Source organism: Taudactylus pleione, unplaced genomic scaffold (assembly GCF_031769625.1).
Source record: "Taudactylus pleione unplaced genomic scaffold, aTauple2 ptg000154l, whole genome shotgun sequence".
In the NCBI taxonomy this organism is placed as follows: Eukaryota; Metazoa; Chordata; class Amphibia; order Anura; family Myobatrachidae; genus Taudactylus; species Taudactylus pleione.
The window spans coordinates 5,389,425-5,413,752 of NW_028284556.1; the positions used below are offsets into that span (position 1 = coordinate 5,389,425).

Consider the following 24,328-nt stretch of genomic DNA (forward strand, 5'->3'; position numbering starts at 1 on the left):
AATAATTAACATAAATAATAAAACAATAAAACACCAGTACTGGGTATATAGCCAATGAAAAAATTAGTGCATAGAACAATCTAAAAGCACAAAACTTGAGTCCCTGTAGGCACTAGTTGGGTCAGCTAGTTGAATGGAAAACACCAGATAGGAGATACGTGGTAGTTGAAAAATCCAGCTTGTTTGTATATTACCGGCTTGTATCAAGATGGAGAGGATCCTTAATTAGCAGTGGTATCACAATCAGCAATAGTCCAAACGCAAATGGATACAGCCTCTGATGACCGGTACTGGAAATGCTGCACAAAGTCCCAAATCCAAAGCACGGTGTTCCAATGGGAATGGGAAGGTGAAGTAGCTGACGTCCAAATGGACAAGTGCCAATGTCAATAACAGGGTAAAAAAACACCAACGCGTTTCGCTGCACAGGGGCAGCTTTTTCAAGTAGAGTATGGCAACTTTATCTTTTAGTTTATACATTTATTATGTAATGAGAACAAACCATTGATCATACAAATTATATTGAGCTTTTTGAAAACTGTTAAGATAGAGGAAGGATTCTGTATATATAAACCTTTGTTGTGAGCACCTACCAGATGGCACATTAGCCTTTAATTTACAAAATGAGAGAAAATTGCTGTAACCATATTCTCCTTATCAGGAAACCAGCTTGTTTTGGACACTCAGGGGTCAATATGGGTGATCATGTGCCTATCCCACCGATGGTACAAATTAATAATAACAACAGGTGTGTGTGTGGTCTATAGGGCTCCACAGGGGACAATGGGGTGTAGGTGGTACTTGGATGACCAGACACCAACAGCAAAGCTTTTTCCAGTCCTTCCCCCTATACCCCGCCCACAGCCTGGAGGCAACTCAGTTTCATTGGTGTCCGGCAGGAGCTGGACCACGTTAGAAAAGCAGCCAAAGCTTTATTTTTATGATTTAGTTTTTATTTTCATTTTTATTAAGTGCAGCAGCGCTAGATAGTCTTCTGGACGTCTGCATTGCTGCTCCATCACCCCTCCGCGGTGCCGTGACACCAGCCCTCGGCTAAGTACTCTTGGCGGGGCTCCGGGGGGACGTGGCTAGCAGGACTCCTTGGACCCCTGACTGAAGTGGGGAATCATGGGAACAGGTAAGGCAGATCCCCGCTTGCAGGGACCCATGTCTATGCGCAGCCTTGCCTCCGGTCTCAGGAGACAGACCGGAGGCACTGATGTGGACACTGGTTCGACTCCACTAGACCACCAGGGCATTACAATACTGGCACAGATTAAGGCCAGGGAACCGGTGATTGATGTCAGCATAGGGAGAAGACGGGCGCCATTCCACTGCGGTCTTGCCACCCCTGAGCTGCTCCTCCCTCACCCTCCGCCCCCTCTGAGACTTATGGCAGCCATTTTCTGCATTCAGGTCTCCAGGAACGCTAGGTGCGGTGTCCCTGTATACCTCTCCCAAGGGCCAGGTTATACAGCAATATTTCCTACAAGCCACTTCAGTCGGTGTAGTTGAATTTAGTGCCCACTGAAGTTATGTTATATACTCTGCATTGTATGTGACTTGTGCAAGCGCTGCTGTCTGTTTATTTTTCTCATACAGTCAGCTTATACCTTTCCCTTTCTTTCATTATAACCCTAGAATACTGAGGTATATTGGGTTTATTGTACCTCACATCTACCTATATTTGAGAGGGCTATCACATACTGTTTGTCTGTGTTGCTCACTACACTGTGTCATATTGTATATATATATCTGGGTTGCTCACTGCACTGTGCCAGATTGTGTGCTACAATTGTCCTTGCAGCTATGTCTGGCAAAGGCAAGAATAACAAGCAGCCTGCTGCTCCCACTCTGGTGTCTTGCAAGTCCTCTTTAGCAGGCTTGGCTCATTCAAGATGGTCTATGTGCATCTTGTTATACGGCACCTGGCCCCTCAGCCCCGGCATCCTCTCCTCAGAATCGCCCCAGGGCTTCCTTTTCACAGGTGTTGTCAAAAATTGTGGGCCACCTAGCGGTCCTGGTGGTAGCTCCCCTTATGGGATGGCCACAGCAGGTACACCCTTACCTACTAAACCTACTAAGGGTGCTGTGTTATCTTCCCAGTCCACCCAGCTATCAGATTCTGAGTTATCATCTGGGGAGGCAGGAGACGCAGACCTCTTTCATTCTGACTTCCCCTCTGGAGAAGAGGAGCCCCCCTCTAAATTGAATATACCAGCACTTGTAAGAGCTGTAAAACCTATTCCTCAAATAAAAGAGACAGAACCCACTCCTAGGGTAAAAGAGACACTATTTAAGCGACAGAAGGTAGTTTTGCCAGAGTTTCCTCACTCGGATCAGCTATTTAATCATATGTGTGAAGCATGGAATATACCTAGTAAAAAGTTTCAGCTGCCTAAACGCTTGATTTCCTTTTACCCTCCACCAGCTACTGATTGCACTAAATGGGAAGTTTCCCATGCAGTGGATTCCCACGTGACACGCCTAGTTAAGAACGCTACCTTACCTATACACACTGCAACCTCCTTAAAGGAAACTACCGATGAAAGCTTGCCTGAAGTATATATTCTCTCTCTTACAAGAGCTATTACCTGCCCTGCCAGGGCTACGGCCTGGGTGGGCAGATCCAGGGAACAGCTGTCATACATATCTCACATTAGAGATGCAGCCTCCTATTTAGGGGAGGCGGCCTTGGATACTTACCTCCTAGCTTCCAAGGCATCTGCTACTTCCATGGTAGCCCGCCGTATTATTTGAATGCAGATTCAGACTCTAAAAAGGCTTTGGAGTCTCTGCCTTATTCTGGGGAGATCCTGTTTGGCTCAGAATTGGACAAGATTGTGACTACCTTGGCAGCTTCCAAGACTGCGTTCCTGCCCTCTGCATCTACTACGAAGCCTCGGATGTCATCCTTTTGGCCATTTCATCCCCAAGGGAAAGCTAAAGGTCAGTTCTTTCCATGGCAGTCGGCATCCACAAAGGCCTCCAAGCCTAGGACCAAACAGGCCTGTGCTACTAGACGTTCACCTACACTCTATTGTCCTGGCTATGGAGCCTGGGAACTTTATGGTGTCTCTGGACATTCAGGATGTTTACCTATATGTACCTATAGCGCCTTCTCATCAGCTGTATCTCCGGTTTGCTGTACTAAAATAACATTACCAATTTTATGCACTGCCTTTTAAGTTTTCTACAGCTCCTCGGGTCTTTACCAAGATCATGGCAGGTATGGCGGCCTGTCTTGATCGTCAGGGGATCAGACTGGTCCCATACTTGGATGATCTCTTGCTCTTAGCAAGCTCCCCAGAAATTCTTCACCGCCATCTACAAGTAACCATTACCTTTTTACACACTCACGGTTGACTGATAAACTGGAAAAAGTCTTCCCTTACCCCTTCTCCAAGAATGGTACATCTTGGAGCCTTCCTGGACTATCAGACTTAGAGAATCTTCCTGACAGCAGACAAAATCTCTGTATTACAGCACCGAGTGTGCAGATTACTCCACAGTCGCCAAGTGTCAATTCACTCGTGCAATGCAGACCTTGAGATCCATGGTGTCCAACTTCGACATGGTGGAGTTTGCTCAATTTCACTTGAGGCACCTACAAGACCTGATCCTCTCTAGGTGGAATGGGCTGCCTCATCTGCTCAGATCCCAGACGATGGGCCTCTCTTTGGAGATTTGCCTGTCCCTATCCTGGTGGCTACAGATATCCCTCCTAAATAAGGGTCACCCCTTTTGGATCCCAGACTGGCCACTCCTCACAATGGACGCAAGCATTCGCGGGTGGGGTGCAGTAACTGGCCAGCACTCCTTTCAGGGGCTCTGGACTCCAGCCAAGGCAGTCTTGCCAATCAACGTACTGGAACTCTGAGCCATTTGCAAAGCCCTCACACTGGCTCAGGATATTCTTCAGGGCAAGCCTCTACAAGTACAGTCCAACAACGCCACGGCAGTGACCTACTTCTATCACCAAGGAGGCACTCAGTCGGTCAGCAATGGCAGAAGTGTCCTGCTTCATCACATGGGCCGAAAGCCATCTCCCAGCCGTCTCCGCAGTGTTCATCGCGGGGATTCCCACTTGGGAGGCGGATTTCCTCAGCCGTCACAACGTGCATGCAGGGGAGTCTCTCAATCCAGAAGTTTTTCAGCTCCTGGTGGACAAATGTGGTCTACCGGACGTGAACCTCATGGCCTCATGACACAACCAAAAGCTTCCAGTGTATGGGGCCAGGACAAGGAACCTTGACTGAGCCTTCGTTGAAGCATTATCCGTGAAGTGGACCTTCCATTTGGCATACTTCTATCCTCCAGTCTCCCTTCTGCTGTGAGTTCTTCAGAAGTTCAAGCAAGAAGAGGGCACGGTCCTGTTGCTAGCTCCGGTTTGGCCCAGGCACCATTGGTACTGCGATCTTCAAAGTCTCTCCATAGGCGTTCCTCTCCAACTTCCTCTACAACCAGACCTGTTGTCTCAGGGTCCCTGTCTACATCCGGACCTGGCCCGTCTGTCATTAACGGCTTGGCTCCTGAGACATCCCTCCTAAGCTCTAAAGGGTTTTCCAGCTCTGTGGTCCAGACCATGCTCAGAGCGCATAAACCGGCCTCTGTATGTGTGGCATACATATTTCCAGTGGTGTGCTACTAGAAACTATGACCTTTAGGGTTTCTAGAATCCTTGCTTTCTTGTTTTTCAGAGCGGCCTCCTGGCCGCTCGCATAGCTGTGGGTGACCACCCACAGCTATAGCGAGCGGCCAGGAAGATGGTCGCGATGGTCACGACCATCGCGACCATCGGACTTGCAACGAGACCCTTGTGGTAGGGTCTTGTTGCCGCTAGCCCCAGAGTGCTTTCGGCTCTATCAGAGCCGAAAGCACTCCCACTCACATCATTTGTGATGTCAGTGGGGCCGGCCCCAGACGGTAGGCGTTCCCATTTGCCTCTCATGATGCTACCTTCTAGCGCCGGGTTCTCCTCTCAGTTCAGGAGTGTCCCCGCTTGTGAACAACTGCTTTGTTACATCCCCATTGTCTCCCTGTGGAGCCCTATGGACCCTGAATAAGAAAAGGAGAATCATGGTAAAACCCTTGTTAATTCTCTTTCTTTGAGGTCCATAGGGTCCACAGGGCACCGTCCTGACGCACCTGGCTTCTATGGGTTTATTCTCTTGGTCACTTGTTTCCTTCTCTGTGTGAGAGTGTGATTCTTCTGTGTACCAGTGATTCTTCTGTGTTCTCTCCTATCCTGCTCCTGCCTTGGGCTTTTTAACAAAACTTAGTTGCCCTTAGGCTGTGGGCGGGGTATAGGGGGAAGGACCGAAGCATCCTGGGACAAAACAAAACTTTGCTGTTGGTGTCCGGTCCCCCAAGTACCACCTACACCCCATTGTCTCCCTGTGGACCCTATGGACATCGATGAAAGAGAGTTAACAAGCAAGTTTTACCATAACTTTCCTTATATATCTTGCTGTAAACATTCACATACTCGTCCCACTCCCACAATGTGAGATGCAGAATCAATGACACTAGTGTCCTTGGACAGTTCTTCAGGTAAAATGCAGTAGTGCACAGATTTTTTGCATAAATTATGGCTTCTTCAGACAAGTGACCAAGATGGGTTTTTCATCAGCCACTTCAAGGCCAGTTCTCTGGGGCTAGATAATGGACGCTTAAAATAAGCTTTCTAGTTTGCTCTTATAGTCAGTTTTTCTTCACTTGCTCTGGTATTCAACAGTGTCTCCTAGTTGTTCTAATTACATTGCAAGAGAAGACTGTGTGGTCTCACATACCTGCCTATCCTGCTGCACTTACAAGCCTCCATTACTGTGGATCTCTTCATATATCAAATGGCTATTACTTGGAATATCTCAGTATGCTTGAATTCAGCCTCTACTGCATGGTATTGATTGTTATTGTTAGGTCACTCCCAGCAGCACTTCCTGTTTGTCTACTGTCCTCTGTCACTGGTCTGGCTGAAAGAGAAATGGACACACCATCTGGATGAGCCAGCATGGAGGAAACATTAGACCAAAGAATTAGTAATGATTACATCTGTGTGCTGGATAGTGATGCTCATTTTGTTTTTGGACATCACTTGGTAAATTAACGTTTATTTGCAAGTAGTAGGTTTGCTATTAGAAAATGACTGCCAAGATATTAATAACAGATGCTCACCTTTCAAGTAAATGTACTCACTAGATTTTGTGTGTGCATGTACACCTCGCATAGATTGCTACTCCTCAGTTTATAACCACAGAGTTCATATGGGGTAAATTATACTAGTGGGTGGTTATGTCATGTTTTTGATTTATTATTATATGTACGCACAGTCTGTATTTAATATTTACATTAAGCGTTACAAAATACTTTTGTAATTTCCTGGCACAAAGGAGAACATTTATTTTAAAATGTCACAGTTTTTTTGGCCGGTTTCCTATCTATTCCAGTAATGAGTGAACTTCTGCCATTGTGCTGGTTTGAATATCACATAAAAAGATCACCCTTTAGTGGAGTTTGAGATTATTCAGAGCTTCCAACCATAGACTCTAGTAAGCAATGCTCATTATTAGTGCATTACAGATGCCAAACAAATGCGTTGATAAGATTTCTTCATTGTATATCCATTTTCTGGTTGGAACCTGAGCAATTTCACACATACATGCTCCATCAAGGTTGGTTGTGTGTTTTACTTTGTAAGCAAATGTAAGATATTATTTTCTGTGCCACTTCAGTTGGAACCTGTAATACAAATATATTTTACTATGAATAATATTGCATAAAAATGATATTATATGCAAGGTAATTTACGTGGTTGTTCTTTTTGCCTTTGCAATTATGTTATAAATTCTCTCGCGCAATAGTTTTACATTTATTTGGGCCTGTTTTTAAATTTAAAATGAGAGAAGTAAAGATCAAGCTATTGCGATGTGCAAACAGTATAAAAATGTATTCAAACAAAATGAGCATTTATTTGGCAAGCAGCAACATGATGTAAGTCTCCTAAAATAGTAAAAAGTGATTAATAGCAAATGATTTAAAAAAAAGAAAAGTTGCTTTGATCAGTGTGATGGACAATGAAGTATAATACAAATTAAGTGGGTGGTGAAGTTTGTCAAATAGTCGCAAGCTGTTTTGTATGATTCAGAGGGAAGGTTGCAGCTAACTTCCTGGGCTCCAATTAACTTGCCCTTTGTATAAACTGTAAGCAGTGAAGAACTGTGGAGCTGGTTCAGACCCGCTCGCTAGGATGCGATCGCTCGTAGCTGGCCGATAGTTGCAATCTGTGCATGCGTATGCATTGCAGTGCGCGTGCGCGAACCAGTGCGAGAGATCGGGAAGCAATAGCTTGCTGCGCATAGACAGCCCAGCAGACTGAGTGACAGGAGAAGCAGTTTGTGGGTGGTGACAGGGGCAGTCCACTAGAAACGGGGGAGTGGAGGTACGAACGCCGGCGTGCCTGAGTGTTTCAAAGCCGTTTTAGAGGCGTGCATAATTAAAAGGCAGCGTCATGGTACATGTCACCTGGTTGTATTGCACACTGAAGTGATCGCAGTGCTTGCGGCAGGGTATAGTCAACCTCAAGCGCTGCGATCGCATCCGATGGTGGTCGATATACCAATGTTTTCATACACTTCCAGGAGTTGACATGCGCAAGTGGGTGTCTTACGAATGGCTGGTGGGCGTCTGCATACACAAAGTGATCGTACGCCAAGACAGAGTGGGCATGCTGTGCGATCGCCTGCCTTGCCGTCCTCAGGCTGCTATGGTAGTGTAAAAATAGCAAATGACTAAGAAGAAATGCTGAAAGGCCCTTACCTTTATCCCTCGTGTAGCTGTGTGTGTGCCAGTCCCGGAGACCGGCCGCGTTTCCTCGTTCGTCGGGACTCACACAATTGACGTCAGCGCTGGGCGCCGGGTTGTTGCCTAGCAACCCAGACGCGATCTCTGGCACAGGGACTTGGCTGTAAAAAAACAGTAAATTACTGCTGATGTAGTGTGGCAGTATGGAATACCACTGTGGCCCCTGCACATAACTGTGAAATGTGATAAATACAAAAACAAACGACTTAACGTTATCAGGGGGCACATATATTGAAAAGTTACCAATATGGAACTACAAAACTATGACGATAAAACCCGTCCTGCTGATAGTTGTATGTAGACAAAAAAAAGGGGGGGTATAAGCATCTGACTAATATTGTAACTGGTATAAATGAAGAGTGTGAAAAAAATAAAAATAAAAAATAAAATAATTAACAAATGTAAAAAACCCAAGAGGCCTGAACCGTGAACACTAATCATGTCAAATGCAACAATAGGAATGAATGTCTCTAAAAAGCGTTCCAATTGATCTTTTCATACAGCCCGGCAGGTTGCAGGGAGTTCACAGCGGTATTCACAGTTATGTGCGGGGGCCACAGCGGTATTCCATACTGCCACACTACATCAGCAGTAATTTACTGTTTTTTTACAGCCAAGTCCCTGAGCCGGAGATCGCGTCGGGGTTGCTAGGCAACAACCCGGCGCCCAGCGTTGACGTCATCGGTGTGAGTCCCGACGGACGAGGAAGCGCGGCCGGTCTCCGGGATTGGCACACATACAGCTACACGAGGGATAAAGGTAAGGGCTTTCAGCATTTCTTCTTAGTCATTTGCTATTTTTACACTACCACAGCAGCCTGAGGACGGGGTCTTTAAGATCCGGAAACGTTGCTTAACATGCTGTGGATCCATTACTAATTATGCTGTGGATTTACCATATGTACCAATAAGTACTAATACAGAATTATACTAGTAGTGCTGTGTTTGGACTTGAATTATTAGAGACATACATAACTATATATATATATATATATATATATATATATTTATATATTTTTCATAACTGCAACAGAGTATAGAGATCTATTGCTAAGCTAAAGCGATAGGGCTGGGTTATTATCATAGGCTATTGTAGGGATAGAAAATCACCTATAAGCATGATTTATTATTAAAATCCAACGCAGCTGAGTAATCAATGACTTACTGTTTTGCTGTGCCAAGTCTCTGGGGATTTTGGCTTGCATGACCAGTTCATGCATGGACAGTGTAACTGAAAGCCCAGGCTTGGAATGATCTTCATAATCTAAAAAAAATACTATACAAACATCAGCATATCCCTATGGATGGATACAGATTTAAAACCAATCCTCCCACTTAAACTAATGGAATAACCAGGAATAGTTTGGTTAACAGGCACAATAATGATATTAAAGATTACTCCCTAGGATCATGGCTGGGAGATCAGAAACCTTTCTAACATTGCATGATCTGTGCAGCATGCAAACAAAACTAGAGCTACAGTTTCCAAACACATTACTTATGATAAGTCTTATGTCATCTCAACAGCCAATGGGATAGAAGCAAAATTCCTTGACAAGATCACCTGCAACTCCAAATGGGTTATATATCTCCTTGAAAGTTCCTGCCGTTATCAGTATGATTATGTAGGGACAACTATTAGAAAACTGCAAATAAAAAATAGGAGAACATCTTTCCACCATCAGCAACCATGAACCAACACACCATGAATACTTCCATTAATGAGATTCAACAGCTCTTAAATTCACAGATGTGGCCAAAATAAATCCCTCATGGAGAGGAGGGGAATATATCAGAAAAATATCCCAGGAGGTATCAAAATGCTTTTTCTAAAAAAAAAAAAAACAACACATGAGAACTCTCACACCCAGGAGATTAAATGTTTGCATTTGAGTGTTTGTAATTGAACACATACAGTCTATGCTATATACTGTGTGTTTTATTATTTTATATGTTTCCTGAATTGAATTTGAGAACTTGTAATCTGGGAAAGCGCCAGTGGAATTTTACACATCTATTTTATTAAGGTAACTGTAAATACATGTAAATATACTTACCGGATACCCCATTAGAACGGCTAGGGTCATGGTAGGATCTAATGTGGCAACTGGGGTCAAACACATCTTTAATTCTTATGATACCTTTGTCTCTCCATGACAAAAACTGTTATCCAAGGCAAGTGTAAAAGAGGAATTACCACAATAAGTGATATAAATAGAAAACATCTCATTCCTATGTAGTCTTCAATTGATGGAAATTCAAACCAAATAGGTGTCTCAAAATAGGGGGTTTGAAAGAATATGGGGAGAGAGAAGAACTTTAGGATTGTGGAGAAAGGCACTAAGGGAATAAGGGGTGAACAATGCTTTATCTAAGTAAGTGTATAAATAGAATGGTCTAAGAACAGTCAATCATGTATCTAAACAAAGCAGAATGGGAAAAAGTCATCAACTCGAGTACACTTAGTCCTCACGAAAGAAGCTGTAACTTGATCATGACTATTATAGTTTTTTGTTGCAACAAAGGAATTTGGAGAATAGTCTGGTGAGTATGGACAAATCAGATTTAGGGGTCATTCCTATTAGGTGCGAATTGCAAGTTGGTCTCATGAAACTCGAAGACTTCGCACGAATGCTCACACCCGAGATATCTCTAATCCGATTAAAAATGCCTATTCGTGGTAATTGCAGCGGGGGGGTCGCGATTTGACTGCCAAATGCGATGTTAGAGAAGTGCATTCAAAAAGTGGGGAGACCATCCTGGACCCCCCAAAAATAATTTCGTTAGCAGGACCGTATAGAAGGTTGTTTGTGGGTATAAGGAAAGTACTGAAGATTTTTAAATTGTGTCAAATGGCTGATTTGTGCTTTAAAAAAAAATTATAAGGAAAGCAAACTTTTTGTTTAATTTCAAACTAATTAAACGAAAAATGCAAAAAAAAGGTAGGAAAAAAGTTGATTTTGGGTAATTTGAGGCCATTTTTTTAACCCCCAAAATTTACATGTAATTATTGGACTAATCAAGCTGATTGGAAACTTCAGATTGCCTAATTAGTCCAAGGGGTTCAGCATGGTGTCCCAACATTTTAACCTTAAAATAAAGATTTTCCCTTACATCTCTCACCCTCAGTGAGGTGCAAATTGAAAAATGTGATTTTACTCTGGCTGGTATAGTGCGAGTTGCTAATTGGAATGCAAAATGAATTCGCTATGTGAATTTGCAGAGAAAACAGCAACTCGCACCTCGCATTTTGCAACTCGCACCTAATTGGATTGACCCCTTAGTCAACACCGCTACTTTACCTAGCAAAGATAAGGGCAGAGAAGTTCAATGACCCAGCAACTTCAAAATTGTAATAACTAAAGGAGAAAAATTAGCGGAATAAAGAGCTCCCAGATTTGGTGCTATGAACCTGATTCAGAGCTGAATTTTATGCCAATGTTTTTGCAGTTGAGCGACTGTCAGCCACCTGTGCATGCATTTTCGACTAACTGTGCATGCCTCAAAGCATATTACCATAGTTGCTTGCAGCAATTAGTTATTCGCCATTTGAGAGTCAAGGAGCGTTTGGGAGTGTCTGCTAAATACGCAGGCGTGTCGCAACCGTTTTGGGGAGTGTCACATACTGTGTCTGCTATCCCGTATGCAAGAAATATGGATCCAGTGTCTCAGTTCCCATGGCCATTCTGCATGACAGTTGCATTATATATAGACTCTTTTTTTTTTTGTGGGCACTTTTTTTTCTTATATTCTAGATGTTACCTTTTTACACTGTCACAAATTTGTTACCTCTTACTACTAACTATTGACTCGCTTCTGTTGCTATTGCTTATTGCAATTATATTTGACTTTGCAACATCTAACTTGTTTATTCTTTTAGGTGACAACCCATTACATACTTCCTTATTCTACAGGAGGTGGGATATATAAATCTACTTAACTAACCTGAGTTGCCATACTACTGTGTACAAGAAGTCCACCTTTTATTTATTTATTAACAGTTTCTTATATAGCGCAGCATATTCCATTGCGCTTTACAATTGTAAACATTAATAGAACAAAACTGAGTAATAACAGACAGATATATAGGTAGGAAGGCCCTGCTCGCAAGCTTACAATCTATAGGGAAATAGGCATTGATACACAAGGATAGGTGCTATATATTGCATGTTGGTCCAGCCAGAATGCACAGTTTCTTGGTGGGCTGCATGATCCATTTACACCGGAATGTCGGCCAAATGTCATGAGGATGTGAGAGAAAGACGATGTGTGAGGTTGTGTTTGGACTGTGAAAGGGGATGTAATTACATATGGAGGCTATGAAGGTTATGTGGGTGGTTCTAGGATCTGATAAGCTTGCCTGAAGAGGTGAGTTTTCAGGGATCGCTTGAAGGATTGAAGACTAGAGGAAAGTCGTATTGTGCGTGATAAGGCATTCCATAGAGTAGGTGCAGCCCAAAGAAAGTCCTGTAACCGGGAATGGGAGCAAGTAATGCGTGGGGATGAGAGACGCAGATCTTGTGCTGAGCGGAGAGGTCGGGCAGGGAGATATTTTGAAATGAGTGAAGAGATGTATGTTGGTGTGGTTTGGTTAATAGCCTTATGTGTAAGTAAGAGTATTTTGTATTGAATACGGTAGAAAACCGGCATCCAATGGAGGGACTGACAGAGCGGGGCAGCAGACGATGAACGTTTGGCAAGGAAGATAAGCCTTGCAGCTGCATTCATAATTGATTGTAATGGAGATAGCCTGTTTTTGGGAAGACCAGTAAAGAGACTATTGCAATAGTCAATACGGGAAATAATAAATGCATGGATTAGAGTTTTTGCAGTGTCTTGTGTGAGATATGGTCGAATTTTGGATATGTTTTTTAGATGTATGTAACATGATTTTGAGACAGATTGAATGTGGGGAACAAAGGACAGTTCAGAGTCAAGGATGACACCAAGGCAGCGAGCTTGTGTGGCAGGGTGGATTGTCGAGTTATCAACAGTGATAGAGAGATAAGGTTGGTAACTGTTATTGGTTGGTGGAAATATAATTAATTCTGTTTTAGAAATATTAAGTTTCAAGTTTTCTTCTATATTGATTCCTATTAGTCGCTGTTTAGCGCTGCAAGTCGCTTAAGAAAGAATTGCTTTCCAGTCCAATCATGTGGTTCCAAAGCACAAAAAGTTATTTATGTAAAAAAGGGGTAACACAATGTAAGATTTAACAATTAGAGTAAAAAGCAATGAAAATAGTACAGCCCGATACATACGCGTGTGCACTGGTCCCAGTATACAGTCATCAATCCAGACGTCTATGGTCGCAAGAAGATGCCCGTACACTGAGAACAGCCCACAGCTTATATACCTTACAGGTTTCAGAGTTAACAATGGGATAAATTGACAGGTTCTCATTGGTTCTTGCTTCTGGTCAATCTGGTCATTGGTCAGTTCATACAGTGTCATCAGGGGTATGGCTCATTCTTCCAACAGTCACATCGTGTAGCTTCCCGCCGAAGAACTGGTTAATACTGGCTACAACACTGCATATAAGTAAAAACATTCTATTCAATAACTCCCTATCATCCATAACTAGCGGACGCATGATGTGATTTCTTTGCCGATAGAAACGGATGTCTGCAAATAAACAGGGATTTAGTATGATACCAAACATGACATGGCCACTGTATTCTGAACCTTAGATCTCTTTCAAGTACATATAACATAATAATTATTAGCTAACAAATACCTTTAATAACTCTGGTTATTAACTATGTGTGGGAACCATTTTATATGTATGCGTCCGCATATGTGCGTCTGTGTATTGAAATAGCAAATATGTCAGTATGTATGTGAATACGCACGTGAACGTCTATGTGCACATATGTGGATATTCATACGAACGTCTGTGTGTGTGTGTGTGTGTGTGTGTGTGTGTGTGTGTATATATATATATATATATATATCAGTGTGTGTGTGTGTATATATATATAGATATATACATATGTGTGCGTTATGTGCATCAGTGTATTGTGGACTCACATTTGTGCACATTGGATTGCACCGATGCAAAGTAGCGTCCTAGTAACACGTCATCTGACCATAGACGACTATATCGTCAGATAATAATTGTACAGCGATCATAACCAATTATTTGACTTTGACATCTAATATACCAGCAACTCATTTTTAAAAGATTTTTTAAACTAATTAGCTGATACTGCTTTCTTTGGTGATATTATCTACCTATTATATTTGTGCCTGAATTACCGATATGTGATACCTAACAAAGTGTATTCTCTTATAGGCACTATGATATGACATGTAAATGTATATCTTTGACATAACCCTGCATACCTAGGGTTACCCAGAGCTGGGAGGTACTGTAATTTTCATGTGTGCATGCCGTTTTCTTTAGGAGGTTTTTCTGATATATAGTATCAACTTATATCTTGTATATATATATCTAGAGGTATCAAACTGATCTAATTGTTTCTTTACATCCGCGGTTACCCAGACTTATCTACTCATTATTGAGTGTAATAATATTTTGTCAGTATATATTTTTAGAATACAACCAACGGACTGATATATTACCTTTCAAATATTCGCCGTCACCCAGATTTTATTACTCACTTATGAGTGTATGTCACTTATGGTTTCCTCCATCGGCAACTATTGTCTGTATTTATATGTTTTGTGTGTAAACCTGTATTTAGTCCTCATAACTATTAAAAATAAAATTTTTATATTATCATATACATGTTGAGTGTACCCAAAAAAAGAGTCTTCTTTCTCTTTGTCTATATACTGTGTTGTTCTGACTCTGGGGAGCACCGCCAACTCTGGAAATTTACTAACCAATTCTTGGTGTTGCGAATTTAACTAGTTGGCCTTCTGAGCTATATTTTTCACCACACCATCTCTTTGTCAATATGAACATACCAGGGTGGTGTCAAACATAAATCCTACACTTACCCCTTTTAGATTTATCCTGTGCAAACTCCAACAAACAAAACTATTGCTGACAATTGCATTACTCAGGACTACTAATATCGGCTGAAGCTGTGTCTTTGTTAGCAGATGCTTGGATTTGCAAATATACCAGTGAGCGTCTCAATACTTATCGCGGCAGCTGCTACATTTGCATAATTTTGCACAGTAGCTGCGTAAGGGATCGCAGCTGCAGTGGCAATAGCGTACAACTCTGAATCCAGCCATATATACACACACCTATATATTTAAGTTTGGTTTGAGAGCATTTAAAGGGGAAAAGGGCAGGTATTTAAAGAAAGTCCCGAAAAGGAACCAGTAAGGGGCAAAATCTCATATATTGATATGGTATCCTGCAAAGGAACTGCACTGGACGACAATATGAAGTCCCGCGTAAACTGAGCAGGTCGGGTCTGAGAAAATAATATGTAGTCTGCAAAAACAGCGACTTTGAGTTTAACCAAGCCCACTTGAATTCCCCGAAACTCATGTGCCTTTCTCAATGCCACTGCAAAATAGTACTAAAGCAATCGCAAATAACAATGGGGACAGTGGGCTTTCTTGTCTGGTACATTTTTGAAATGCGAAAGGGTGGGAAAGATGGCAATCACAGGAAATTTGGGAAATTATGTGGGCATATAAAGTTTGAAACCTTGGGCATATAAAAATTGAAAACTCTAATAACGTCATCTTGTAAACCAAATATCCTTAGAGACTCAAAAAGATGATCCCAGGAGAACAGGTAGAATTAAATGTGCTTTATAATTTAATTGTAAATACCTACCAACTTTCCCTTTTCTGGCAAGTGAGTCCTGATTTCAAGATGTATGTCTGAAATACTGGTTACTATGGGCCATGTACACTTTCCACTGGTGCATACAGCATTTTCATAATAATTTTGTCAAAATGGAGGGAGAGCGGCATATTAATCGCTTCTAAAGAGTCACTGGGACTGTTGGCTGGTATGAAATGAGTGGTATTGGTTCTGATTGTCATTGGCATTGTTGTTGTCCTTTTATCAATATATGAACAATATCTGCAATGTGTTTTGTAAGTGCCAAATAATTAATCAGTGACTAGTGAGCAACATAGTTTATAGAAGTGTTGAGTAATTATATATCGAAATAGTTTTTTTTCAAAAACAAAAGAAGAAAGAAATAAATTCCTATTTGGGGCACTCTTTAGTTACTAGTGTATAATTTTAACTATTATTAACTATTTCAATATTTGAACATATATATTCCTGGGAGCACCACCAACATTTCGTTATTGATATGGATATGAACCAAGAATAATTTTCAGTTGGTTATAACACATTATATATATTATCAATACCAATCCTGTGCAGGATCTGTTTCCCATTTCCCCTGTTCCTCAATTATTATAAGTAATTATATATCTGCAGTTATTGCAGCCTAAATACATTCTACACCTACACCCTCCATCCGAAGCTCCACATCTAAATTCCCCTGCCAACAATACCTAAACTATTATCTAGTATTTGTTTTTCCAAGGCGCAAATATAGGGCCTGATTCAGAGCCGGACGCTATTTGCGCTCGCTCGTTCAGAAAAAAGGGGTGGCTATTCAAATGAACCGTTCGCTCTTTGCGGTCTGTTCACGCCTCTAGGTCTGAACAAGCGAACCAAACATGCGGTAGTTTTTTGGAAAACTACGCCCCCTGGCCGCTCGCATCCTACGTCATGTCCGCTATTTATTAGATTAATTGAGTACATCGACCAGCGTCTGAACTGCTCGCTATTCTTGTGGTTGGTTTTCCCTACCGCAATCTTGCGAGCAGTTCTGACTGTAAAATAACCCAGTGACGTGGTCAATGACGCTGCTGTATTAATTATGCACACCCATAAAACGCCCGTTTTGACCTTTAAGCACGCCTGCGTTCGGATCTCCACTCCCCGTTTCCAAGCACCTTCCCCTGTTACCACCCACATACGCCTTCTCCTATCATTCAAAATAGCAGACATTCGCTATTTAGCGAACAAACGATTTTCGGCCGCAATGACTGGTTCGCGCATGCGTATTACGATCCGTACGCATGCGCAGTTGGGCAAACATCGCTCGGAACGAACGAGCGGCCGCTTACGAGCGGCTCTGAATCAGGCCCATAGTACACAAAACCTGATTCTGCTTTTGTCTTTTTAACTCGAAAATTCTTCCATCCTACCCGGCTTGTATTGATATATGTGATATAAAGAATTTGTATGTCCATTTACCCAAGGACAAAAGTAATATAGCATAATACAATATGTATACATTTTAAATAAAGTAGTATTTGAACAATGGGCCTGATTCACTATGGAATATTATTGCGATCGTAGCTGCGTGTCACAAGCCGCCGCACTGCTAATGCTCTGCAAAGCAAACGCCGGGCCAGCGTTCGCTGAAACTCCGCCTACCTCCTTTCCATCATTCTGGGATCAGCCTGGATTGGCTCCTGCGTCCATGATCTTCTCCTGTGTACGCTGCTCCAATGCCGGTGATGGCGTTTCACGTGTTTCCGGTTCTAAGCGTGGTCTCCTGTTTCCAGTCTAGTTTCCAGCATCCAGTCAGCTTTATTATTCGTGCCATTTGTGTCATCTAGGCGGCACGGTTCGAATTTGTACTACCTGCCGCTCGTGTCATCTTGTCGGCACGGTCTACATTCCTGCCCTCTGTCGTTTGTATCATCCAGGCGGCATAGACAGCACTCAGTGTCCAGAGTGCGCCACCTAGCGTCCAGCGACTTGTGTCAACCCGGCGGCACAGGTCGCACACCAGTGTACGCTATCTTGTGTACTGCCGCTAGTATCATCCCGGCGGCACTAAGCGCATCTCAGCGTCCTGTGTAAGCAATCTTGTGTACTACCGCTAGTGTCATCCCGGCGGCACTAAGCACATCTCTGTGTCATCTTGCCAAGTTTTTCAGCCCTCAAGGCAGCTACACAGCCCAGAGGCTGCTACACAGCCCAAAGGCTGCTACTCTGCCCAGAGACTGATATTTCGGCCCAAAGGCCGCATCAAGCCAAAGTTTTCCAGCCCTCAAGGCTGCTACTCAGCCCAGAGGCTGTTACCGGCCAGGAGGCCGCATCTCATCCTACTAGGCCACAGCCAGCCAGGGCTGCTACTGGCCCAAAGGCTGCATCTCATCTTGCTGGCCCGCAGGCCCAGCCAGCCAAGCTACTTCCAGCCCTCAAGGCTGCTACCAGCCCAAAGGCCACATCTCATCTTACTGGTCCACAGCCAGCCAAATCACTTCCAGCCTTCAAGGCTGTTACACAGCCGCATCTAGCCAAGGTAGACCATCCCTCAAGGCTGTTGCAGGACTAATACCCCTCCCACAGCTATGCGAGCGGCCAGGAGGCCGCTCTGAAAAACCGTCCCTGATTCAGAGCGAGCGCTCTGTTAGAGCGTCCGGCTCTGAATCAGGCCCTAAGTACGTATACTGTGGCTTCAGACACAGAGCTGCACATGAGATGATATAGTAAGCTGTACTCGAATTATGTATTAAGTACACGTATACAGAGCTGCACAGGAAATGGGGGGGGTGGCGCATATGGAATTGGCACTTTTCATGAATACTGTATTTTCAACTTGGAAATGATGACCACCTCTCCTTCATCAGGTAATTTCTTTGGTGCACATTAGTTTAAATAGTGTCAATTGTCTTTGTGAGTTTCATGTAGGCAGACTCATCCAGCACCTACTTTACATAAATACTGTAAGGATATGAGTACAAACCAATTTCATACTGTATGTACGCTCTAAAAATAGAAGCAGGGGAATGGCATGCGTGCCCCATAGATTCGTTTGGCTGGTTTGCAAGCGAAGATGAATAAACTATTTGCAGCATGCGATATAAATTAAACTTTTGTATGTCAACAATAAATTGATATAAAATTGCTAGTTGCTACAGTTTGAAAAAAACAAACAAAGATGAAACAGGTGAACTAATATGATGTCACATTATAATTGCCTGCTCTTTTAAGCAGTACCATAGTGATTGTAATATCTACTTTAGATTTACAGTATGTTCTCCCCTGGCAGAATGAAAATGAAGAAAACTTAAAGAATCTGTAATCCAGTATATCTGCTATGACCAGACTGCACCATTTTGACAGTAATTACATATACAGTAATTTGACTTTGTTCTGGTTGAATGCTACTGTCTAGTGAAATTTTACTAGGCAGTGATTCTGTGGGAGTACTTTGCATGCACAGAGGTCATAAAAAGTAATTTGTATACTAATTATTTCCATTTATCTCTTAGACTAATGCTGGCCACACATATGGCAATGTTTTACCCAATTTGGCCGATTTGGACAAATCGTGAGGACAAATCGTGTAAAATATGGCCAAACCGTGAAGTTCTCCTGATCACGATGCCGATGCGTGTCCCCGCTCGTCGCACCTCGCATAATGAGATCTGCATGCTATAGGCCAGATTTGCGAATCTGGGACACGATTTGATTCAAATCGTGAGGTTATTTTACTCACGATGTATCTCACGATTCATCGTACTTTGGGGAATTTGACTGACAGGACCCTGTACACGCCCAATCGCCATCTTGTGCAGCATCGTGGATAGAAGAGGAAGCAAGAGAGAGCCTGCACAGTGAAGTGTGGATTTACAGCAGTTTGGTGAGTATTGGTACTGTATTTAATGCAACCCCACTGCCCACCAATGTGTGCCAGCCACTTCTAAATGCATGTCCCAGCCACCGCCCGCCGGAATGAGGTGGGCGGTGGCTGGGCCATGCATTAACCTCCCACTGCTCACCAATGTCTGCCCCCCACCTACCCACCATTGTGTTTATAAATGCATGACCCAGCCACCGCCCGCCAGAATGAGGTGGGCAGTGGCTGGGCCATGCATTAATCTCCCACTGCTCACCAATGTGTGCCACCCACCTACCCACCAATGTCATGTGACACCTATAAAAGAACCTCACAATAAAAAAACACTAAAATTTTTTATAATTTGATTAAAAAAATTTAGTTCAACATCAAATATTAAAAGATTACAACAACATCAATACATATATAAACTTTGTTTTTGTTGCTGTGATACCTTAGTTTATGATGTTTGAATATACCACCATAAACCAATGTATGTCACCAACATAAACAAATATATTGCAACAACAAAAATAAAACATATTACTATACATATAAATAGGCATTACATCCCTGGAAAAAAAAAAACATGTTAAAATACATAGAAAAAAACAACATAACATCCCTGGAAGAAAAACATGTTAAAATACATAGCCAAACGACATAACATCCCTGGGGAAAAAAACTTGTTAAAATACATATAAAAAAACAATACATCCCTGGAAAAAAAACATGTTAAAATATATTTCAAAAAACACAACATTCCTTGGAAAAAAGCATGATAAAATACATATAAAAACACAGAACATTCCTGTAAAAAAAAAACCAGAATAAAATACATTTAAAAAAACATTAAATTCCTGTAAAGATATAATAATAATAAACAAAAAAACAAATATACAAAAAACTTGAAAAATTTAAAAATATACATTAAAAATGTACAAAACAATTCACTTTTGTAGATTATTAAAATGTCCTCATTTTTTCCTCCTAGCAACATCCTGTGGATAGTGAACGGGAGTTTGTAACCGGATTCCTAGAGATCCTCCAGGAAAAGCAGTGTCTATGGCGGATATCCTGTCGACAGTACCCCCACAAGTCGGCAAAATTGGCAGCTTTGGGGGTCTTGTTGGAGTACACATGACCTTATAAGTTTCATAAGCGAACAAGAGCCACAACACCAGTCAGTGGTCTTGATGGCCGAGCGAGAGGGAGAACAGGATGTAAGCTCTCACAAGTAGGGACCTCTTCCCTCATGTGCTTCTCCTTACACTTTCTTCTACTCCTTACTCTTCATAAGGGCACCTAACACGTCTTTGCCAACTCCCTGCTGCTTATTGTGAGTGTCTTAATCACTATTGCAGCAATGTATATAATGTCCTTCACTGTACTGTAAGTTACTTGTTTTTTTTTTTTGCTGCAGAACACTTGTGGCGCCATATAAATAAAGGATAATAATAATAACAGGAGGCGGCAGAAGTGATTGCACCATCTGAGGATTATTTTGGTAAGTAGAGACACTGGCCCTGATTCAGAGCCGGACGCTCTGACAGAGCGCTCGCTCTGAATCAGGGCCGTCCCTACTCCTCCAGGCCGCTCGCATAGCTGTGGGAGACCACCCACAGCTAGAGCGAGCGCCCAAAATGATGGTCGCGATGGTCAAGACCATCGAGACCGGGCTTGCGACGAGACCCTGCGGTAGGGTCTCGCTGCCGCAAGCCCAGGAGTGCTTTTGGCTCTATCAGAGCCAAAAGCACTCCCACTGACATCACTAGTGATGTCAGTGGGGCCGGATCCAGACGATAGGCGTTCCCATGGGAACGCCTCCGTCTGGGCAGGCCCGCCCCCGGCCCGCCCGCCAAAGGGGGCGTGCTGTCAATCAACATCAACAGCACGCCCCCTTTGGTGCGAGACCCATAACGACGGCTTGGCCGTCGTTATTTGGGTCTCGCGTATGTGCACGATGGAGCCGCCTCCGTCGTGCGCATGTGCACTTGAGCACCATCGACCCGCTTGCGAGCGCTCAGCACTCGTGAGCGGGTCTGAATCAGGCCCACAGTTCATAAACCAAAACCTTTCATTTTTTTTGTTGCTCAATCACAGTTGTCCACTATAGTCATTTATCTCACAGACAACCCTCCTGCCATGGCACCGCACCTGGTCCGTTGAAATAGGCCATATACTCCTCTCTCACTTCTTTGGCACGTGCTGTTGATGTTGTTGCATTTGTTGGTGCAGACATTGATGTAAACTTTGCAATGTCCTCTAGAGCTCCTACATCTTCTGGTCTAGCTGGGACTGGTCCTTGTTGGGTAGTTTTCCTTCACAGAAAGTTATGCAGCACACAGCACCCCATCACGAACCCAGTCTATCTTCTCCACACGTAGGTTTATGATGGTGTGGGAAATGCGGAACCGGTTGCTGAGTATTCCAAAAGCATTTTCCACAATGCGCCGTACCTGGGATAGACGATAGTTGTAGATCCTCTTCTCTCTGGTTAGGCCCCTCTGTGCAAATGGCTTCATCACATGTTCATGTAATGCAAAAGCCTCATCTGCGACGAAAACTTAATTTAGGCAGTGCTTTGTCTCATCCAGTGATGGCAAGTGGAGGGTTTTGCTGGTCAATCTCTGGTAGAAAGCAGTCTGTTTGAAGCACCCACCATCTGAAGCACTGCCATTCTTGCCGACATCCACAGACAAAAATTCATAGTTGGCATTCACCACTGCCATGAGAACGATGCTGAAGAAGCCTTTGTAGTTGTAGTAATATGATCCGGTGTTGGCAGGTGGGTTGATGCGGATGTGTTTTCCATCGATGGCTCCTCCGCAGTTAGGGAAATTCCAACGTTGTTCAAAATCTTCAGCGATGCTCTTCCACTCTTACACGGTGTTAGGAAACTGGAAAAATAGAAAAATAAGTTTTTAGAAAAAGATGACTTTAATATTGTTTTTTCTTTTTCATATATAGACTCCCACCCAAGATCCTGATTTGTCCACCACGCTGGACCTAACTTTGATCGGGGACAGCGAGGTGGAAAACATTACCACACCCATTGAACCAGGAGCATCATCCTCCTCGGTACCAACCCAAAAAAAACCAAAGAAACAAACGAAAAAGCAAAAGCACACAGAACAGGAGGAGTTGTTTCTACAAAAAGCAGAAAGCATCCTTCAAAAAACCCCTGATGATATTGACAACTTTACTGCTCACATTAATAGTCAGATGAGAAAAATGGATGCGGCAACTTCCAAAAATTTCCATACGCTCGTCTATGAGCTTCTCATTCGATCCCTCAATAGTAATTTGCACAACTCCACCTATATTACTGATCCTATGCTTTATTCCCCTGCTCCAAATGCCTGTCAGGCCCCCCCCAGCCCAGTTGGAGATTACTCCCCCACCCAGCGCTCCGACCACAAGCAGGAGCATTTACAATGCTCTGCTGGAGTCACAGGAGGATTTGCAGCGTTAATCTAAATTTTTATTTCTTTTCTTCTTCTTCTGTACTATCACCAAATTTCATCACTCCCAATAGGTGCAGGCTGTATGCTATGCGGTGGTGATGACACTAATTGGACAAGGTAACTACACACATGGCGCAAGTACAGATTGCTGGAAGTCGGGGCCACAAGCTGTACTTGTGCCATGTGTGTATTGGCCTGTTCAATCTGGTGTCTGATCCGCCGTACAACATACAGCAGGCTACCTATTGGGATTGATATCATTTGGTGATAATGCTGTTTATACACAAGTTTATGTAATATATTTAAAATTACGTGGTGTAATGTTCTTGCAACTCAAATGTTCATGACTGCTATGCAGCACAGTTTTGTTAATGCAGCCTTATTGGCTGGGACAGTTATATAAAGAGTTAAATTGAAAAAAAAAAAGAAAAAACTTTCTTTCACAAGAAACAAATGTGTAGTGTGTTTTTATTTCTTACCTTGCAATACTGGTACTGAAGCACTTTAACGATAGCCTTGCAGGTCTCTGGCATGATGACGCCCAAGGACTGAGGTGAGATGAGTGTCCCAAACTTCAGGTCTTCAAATTACCTTCCTGTAGCCAGGTACCTAAGTGTAGCCACCAGCCTCTCTTCAGCAGAGATTGCCCTCCGCCACCTTGTATCTTGCCTCCGTATGTCGGGGGTCACCATAGTCAGCAACTCCTGGAAAGTGGCGTCATCCATGCGCAGGTAGTTGCGGTAGTCGTCCGGGTTATTGTCCTTGATCTCCATCAGCAGGAACATGTGAGAGCGGGTATCCCTTTGCTGCAGCCACTCTTTGGTCCAGCATGTTCTTCTCCTTTGCTGGGCCCTCTCCTGGATCAACTGGGCGTTGGACGCCCCAGCTTGGGCATCCAACACTTTATACTGATAGGGATGCATCAGCACAGAGTTCAGGAACAGGATAGAATGCAGTTGCACACACTTGCAGGTAGAAGACACTTTGTAAAAGGTAAAAGCCAAATACAAAGCAGAGCACAGTAGCAATGTACAGGTTTCAGCTGGTATACACCTAGCACAGGGTTAAAATGGAGGCTGCTTTTTATACCCCCTGGCTAGCCCCTCCCTTTGTTATTATTATTTCAATTTCCCACCAAACGTGAAGAGCCTCTTCTCTTGTTTTGGGAAAGTCAAGATTCATCCAGCAGAACTTCACGATTTGTACGATCCGATTGATCGTGAGATTGGAAGTCAAATTGCCAGGATTTTGGACCAAATCGTGCTCACGACTGCCAGGGAGCTCCCGCGGAGAGTTCACGGCAAATCGTACACATCGGCTGATCGTTAGCACATCGCCATGTGTGTGGCCAGCTTAAGTCTTGTAAACTCACAAACAGTAGACCTTTCTCTATAACATTAGGCTG

General features: G+C 43.1%; 1 protein-coding gene across 1 annotated transcript in view; it reads left to right on the forward strand.

Moving 5' to 3' along the window:
* The window catches only part of SMYD3 (SET and MYND domain containing 3), a 1,005,705-nt gene that overhangs the window by 173,308 nt on the left and 808,069 nt on the right, over positions 1-24,328 (forward strand). The gene's annotated exons all lie outside the window — the stretch shown is intronic.